We start from the raw sequence: 6,709 nt of genomic DNA, 5'->3' as shown, positions 1-6,709 counted from the left end.
CAATAATCACAATATCACATCACCTCAGACCCACCCCAGTGCGAAACGATTCACTGGTGCGAGCCTGGAAATAATCAACAATCACAATATCACATCACCTCAGACCCACCCCAGTGCGAAACGATTCACTGGTGCGAGCCTGGAAATAAACAACAATCACAATATCACATCACCTCAGACCCACCCCAGTGCGAAACGATTCACTGGTGCGAGCCTGGAAATAAACAACAACATATCCGATAACATGAACCAAGACTTTCCCATCCCAAGTCCAAGTCAACAACTCATATCTCACGGGTCACTATGGTCAAGCAATACTCGCGATTCTTAACTATAACAAGGTATAAATGCAATGAATACTATGTAACAGTGTCATGAATCATTAACAGGAAACGTGAACAACTACTAATAACAGTGCAAGATGGAACTACAACTATCAAATAATTACGCATGAAATCTCGCAATTTCCAATCATCATGATCATAAATTGGTTAATTCCAAAAATAATCTTTTCCAAAATAGATTACTTTAAAAATAATCCATTTTCCAAAAATTTCCCTTAAAATTATTTAACATTATAATTATTCAAAACTAACCCATTTTCCAAAATAAATTCTTCTAACTTATTTATTATTATAATAATTCCAATTAAACCATTTTTCCAAAATAAACTCTTTTAAAAATTATTTCTCATAATGATAATTCTAATTAATCTAGAAAACATTAATTTATCATTTGAAATTATTTAATGTCATCATCAACAGTCCCACGCAGATAATCATATTACAACTAATCTACACTTATAATTAATAATTATTGAAACAACAAAGAGAGGCGGGATCTTGCACATAAATAATCTATGACAAATATAATGATTGGAACGAAACTAAATAAGGATCGGGATCTTGCCTCGGGGTTTTGTCGAACAAATCGACACAGACGCGTCGGCGCTGAAGGGGCAACGGATCTGGCTGAGCGGGTCAACGGCAGCGATGGGGAGGGGTTTGCGGATCTCAGGCGGCAAATAAGGCGGAGGACGTGGGGGCGAGCGGCTGTGGGTTGCGGGTGGTTGTGAGTTCGTGAGAGGGGGACGGAGGTGCTCAGGCCTGGGGGTTCGACGGCGCGGGGGAGGCGGCCTGAGGTGAGCGGCGCGGGAGGATGGAGAGTGGCGCGCGACTGAGGAGGAGGCGACGTGGGTGGTCGGACTTGGAGAGGTCGGTGGCGTGTGTGGAGGGTGGCAGTCGGGGCTTGAGGAAGGAGTGCAGGCAGGGGCTTGGGCGTGGTCGGAGGCGGCGGTGTGGGCGTGTGCGTGGGCTTAGGGAGGGTTGCCGGGTTGAGGCAGAGCGGCGGCATCGGGTTCTTGAAGAAGAGTAGAGAGAAAGCAGAGGCGGCGGCATGTTGTGAACAGGAGAGGAAGAAGAAAAACGAAGCTAATATATATGTTTAAGATTAGGGTTTTGAAAAAAGAAAATTAATTAAAATAATTAATTATTGATATTTAAAAATCAAAATAATTATGGAATATTTATCTACAAATAAAAACGTACATGTTGTGCTAATACAACGGTTGATACGAAATAGTCAAAATATACATATATTGTATAATTAAACGAGAACAATTAATAATAAAAATATATTTACTTATATTTAAAATCAAATAATTATGGAACAATTACGTACGCAGTAAAACGTACTAGTTATACTAATACGACAGATAATATGTAACAATAGAAATAATACAATAAATTATACCAAAAATACGTAATTAATAATACTATGTATTATATGAAATAATTTGTAATAATATTAATAATACAATATATTATTTAAAATATTACATATTAGCACCGATAACTCAACAAATTAATTCTAGAAATTTTTACCGCACAAAACAAATTTATAAATATCAAAATCATTTAAATAAATATATAATCAGATTTTTAAATCTTAGAAAATTATAGAAAATCGAGAAAAATACAAATACTCTTTTAAAAATAATAATTAAATATTTTAAAATATTTAAAAATTATTTTAATTAATATCAAAATTTCACGGTCATTACAGAAAATGCGGGCAAAATTAGGAAAATTGAAGCTGAGAAGCAGCTACAAGATCCTCGGGTCGGTCGACCGAAGGAGCAAGGTCGGTCGACCGACGCAATCGCTAGAAATAAGGAAATAGTCATGTTTTTGGTTAGTTGACTGACCATGCTCATGCGATCGACCGACAACATGCACATTACAGTGTTCAAAATTCGGGTCTCTGGCCGATCGAACGAAACAACATGTCTGGTCGACCACAAAGCAGGTATTTGCGCCGTTTGTTTTTCCAGTCGGTTTTAGACTGTGTTTTGATATAAATTGAAACACAATTTCTAGGGTTTCTTTAACCAGAGAATTGTGAGTCTTTTGAGTACTTTGAGAGGGAGGTATTGTGAGGGAGTTGAGAGCTTTGGTTGGGATTATATTTGAGTAATTTTATGAGTTATAACCCGTTGTATTTCTCCTCCATATAGTGAAATCTCTCCATCCTCTCCCCGTGGACGTAGGCAACTGCCGAACCACGTAAATCTCTGTGTTTGGTTTGATTTGTGCCGTATTTTGGTGAATTGTATTCGTGTTTGTTTTTGATTCTCTTCCCTCATTGCTTACCGACTAATTTGGTTGTCGAGCACGCTTCCGCATGACACACAACAATGTGAATGACAAAGATTGGTATAAGTAATTAATGAGCAATAGGAAATATTTGAAAGTTATTTTATATTTTATTTTCTCTAAAGTGGGAATATCCGTCCTTAGGAACTCATTAATTAGAAATGTTCATTATCAGTTATCACATAACATAACGTGAGAATTAATTAGAACGGGTAATATGATTTCTAACTTCTAAAAACACGTCGTGTTTCGTACACATGAATGAAAAGTTAGAATTGACATTTTATTCACACTTGTTCTCACTTATCAAACAAGACAGTGAACATGGAGGATAGGAAGATGTTAATTACCTCCTGCTATAATAAAAACATGTTCATTTCCCTCCATCATCTGATGGTTGTGGTATTTTGCTACCCATGAATGATGTCACCAGTGATGTTAGGATGGGATGTGGAAGGTACTCTTTGTCTCTTAGAGAGGTGTATACCGATGTTAGTTACGAGAAAGAGATGATATATAGTGGTTTGATATCCGATGACGCCATCTTGTGTCGATTTATTGACCGATTTTGTTTGGGCTATGGAATGTCTTCGGGTTTGGGACAATCTGGTACTCAAATCATTAAGGAAAATGTGCACAAGTATTCGTTATTTTTATGAGTTAATTAGATCATTTGTCATTGTATTTATCACGTAATTGGACAATCATACTTAGTTTTTTTATTGCTTAGATAACTGGTCATATAATTAAATACTAATTAAATTATTAGTCACTTCTAACGCTTTCTGTCAATTAAAATGATGAGTGTCGATGACAACATAAAAGCTTTTAATCATTTGACGTTACAGAGTTATTCTTGTTATGAGAAAAATCCACATGGTCTGACTTGTAGACTACGTCTAAGGGCGAAGGAGGAGAATAACTTCACTAAAATTTGAGAAATACAATGTGGAGATATCTCGATCGCTCAATCCTAAATCACACCCTAGAAAGCACTTAGTCTCTCTAAAAATACTCTAATACATGTAGAGCCAACCAATATAAAGCCAAATTAAGAACCCCTTAAATCAATTGATACAGCCCGTGGAGCCCCTCTCAATGCTCATCGATGCCGTCGGGTGGATCAAGCATCTTCAACTTTAATAAAGAGCTATCCATTTTTTCCCTTGATGCTGGGCCAAATTCTCGTCAAAGAGCTTCTGCCATATTTACGGAGACTAAGGATAAAAGCTGTTGCTAGCCATAAATTCTAATTGGATTGCATATCCTATTCAAGGAATACAATTTAAATCACTAATAGCAATTCCTATGTTTAATATCTTGATCACTTAGAAAATCAAAATTTTTTACGTATCGGGCAACATTTATTGAATAATTAAATGACATTTAACATTTTATTTTTGAAAAGATTAACCTATGACATATTGAGCAAGATGTATTTCTTTAAAATGAATGAAAATATACAATTTTATTTGATTTAAAAAAGTTAGAAATGACTAGTAATCCAATTAGTATTTAATTACATGTCCAATCATCTAAGCAAAGAAAATGAATGCTTGCAGGTCCCATTAGGAAATAAATCCAGTAAACTAATGATCTAATTATTAATCCAATCTTAAAAGTCTAAACTTTAATATTATTTTTATTCCTGTTAGATACATACATATTTACATTCTATAGATAACGGAAGTTCATATGAATTAGAGGACTTATGATTAAGAAGTAACTTTGAAGATGAGCCTGTTTTTCACTGTAATCGTTAATAATTATTCTTCTTTGCGTGGGAGTGGGAGCATTGAAATTACACAGCAAAATATGGTCTCGATAATTAGAGCGAGAACCGTCCATTAACTGTTTTTGCTACGGTTGGACATTGTGCATAACAAGGAAAGATCATATTTTTGACCTATTTCACTAAGGACTTGTTTGTTTACTAATTGTAGGTGTAGGGGTTCTAATACTATAGGAAGTCAGGTGTTTCAGTATTACTCCCAATACTTATGTTTGGTTTGTTCAAATGGATGTGGTTACTGTAGCTGGGTTGACGCTATTGTAGCTGAGTTGGTAGACCCTTAGCATTTCCCAGCAAGAAGTAGGGAATTGGGCTCGCATACTATAGCTATCAGAAACATCTGGATCGCTCAATTCCTCGTTACTGTAGCTACTGTGCCTTTCTACAAAAAGTAACCAAACATGCCCTAAATTCAAATCCTAATTTGTTGCGCTAATTTAAATATATGCAGACTTTTAAATGATAAATAGCATTTAAATGTCTTATAGTTCCACCATTTTCACTTATATAACCTTACTTATTTTTGGCAACACTTATATATCATGAAGTCTAATTTTGCATTTTAACACTTTCTTTTCTGCAAAAGTGAGGATTTCCCTTTAAATTCTCTCATGCGATAGTCACAAGTGAATTATGATTAGTATTTAACAGTTAATTTAATAAATATTAAGTACTAAAATTCTACAATTAGTATGTGATTGTCACGTGAGAAAATTTAAGGGGAATTCTCACGTTTACATATAATAACGAAAGGTGTTAAAGTGTAAATTTAAGAAACTTTAAGATATGTATATGATGTAAAAAATAAATGAGAGTATACACGTGCAAGACAGGGGAGACTAAACGTATTTACATGCTATTTAGCCTTTTTTTAAAAACAGGGACATACATTGAGCTCCAAAGAGAGACTATTTTTGATAAGTGATAAAAAAATTCGACTAACAACAACCAGTAATTTCTTATCCCATCGAGATGGGGGTATCTCTATGGAGGTAGACACCTCTATAATCGCCCTTCACCCACACTTTTCTCATGCAAAAATGGACGACATTTCATAATCAAAAGGGTTATTTCATATCAGTCCCTCACATCTTCAATAATACAATGGCAGTCCTAGTTATCTTGTAAACTGCACGCAAGTCTCTTAAGGGGTTGTTTGGCTGTTTTCTGAAAAAAATCGGAAATGGAAAACTCACATTTCAACTAATTTCAGGAGATTTCAAGACATTTCCCGTATTTCTTTTTTCTTTTTGTTTTTTTCGCAATGAAATCACCGTCACGTCACTGCCATGTCACATAATAAACAAATCCAGCAGCAATAGTAACAATGTTTCGATTTCCATTTCTTGTGTTTGTTTGAACATAGAAAAAGGAAATGGAAATCAGCCGCAATAGTAACAGTGTTTTCAACAATTAAATAATCTGTTTTATTCACAGTCACTGTTTCAATATTGCTTTTAGTAATTAAAAATTCATTGAAATGACATTTCCAAGTGTTTTCAGAGGTTTTTAGTGTGAAAACACTTTTCTCAAAAATCTGATGTGGCATACTACGTGACACCCTCATTTTATTAAATCACAAAACGAAATAAACATGTGATTTAGAAATCGGTTGAAACTAAAATTCTACGTGGCAGGGGGATTTCTTGAAATCTGACATGGCGGGGGGTTTTCTCATTTTTTTTAGCAAACAAACAGCCCCTAAATCCCGAGGAATCATGCAGTTTAGTCCCTCAATGATTATAATGGACCTTAGCACAATGTGTTTTGTAGAAATAGGAGTTGGTAGGAAAATATAAATTGAGGTGTATTTTGGTCATTGAGAGGCCAAATTGCAGGACCTTCTAGAGTTCTACCGTTTGAGGGACTTAAGAGCAATAACAAAGATTGAGGGATAATGTGAAATTATTGAAGAATTGAGGGACTACTATTACATAATCCTAAAAATTATAACAATGGGCCCATCTACGTGCCCCGCCTCCAAGGTGCAGACGAACCCAAACACTGGGTCCTACATAAGAAACAGAACCTTCGTCAGCAATATTAATTACAGACAATCGAAGTCACCCCCATCCGTTGATCGCGGTATCCAAGGACTCAAAAATACTCATGTTAAAAGCGAGGGACCTCTCTGTAATTTTATCGTCGTAGGGTGACATTTTACGGGCTGCTTTCAAATTATTATTCACCTCCATTCGAATTCGATGGTACAAAAGAGAGAGAGAAAGAGGGCGAGAGGAGAGAGGGAATCAATTAATTTCGC

Source organism: Asparagus officinalis, chromosome 9 (genome assembly GCF_001876935.1).
Source record: "Asparagus officinalis chromosome 9, Aspof.V1, whole genome shotgun sequence".
NCBI lineage: Eukaryota > Viridiplantae > Streptophyta > Magnoliopsida > Asparagales > Asparagaceae > Asparagus > Asparagus officinalis.
Note: the sequence above shows the minus strand (reverse complement) of the source record.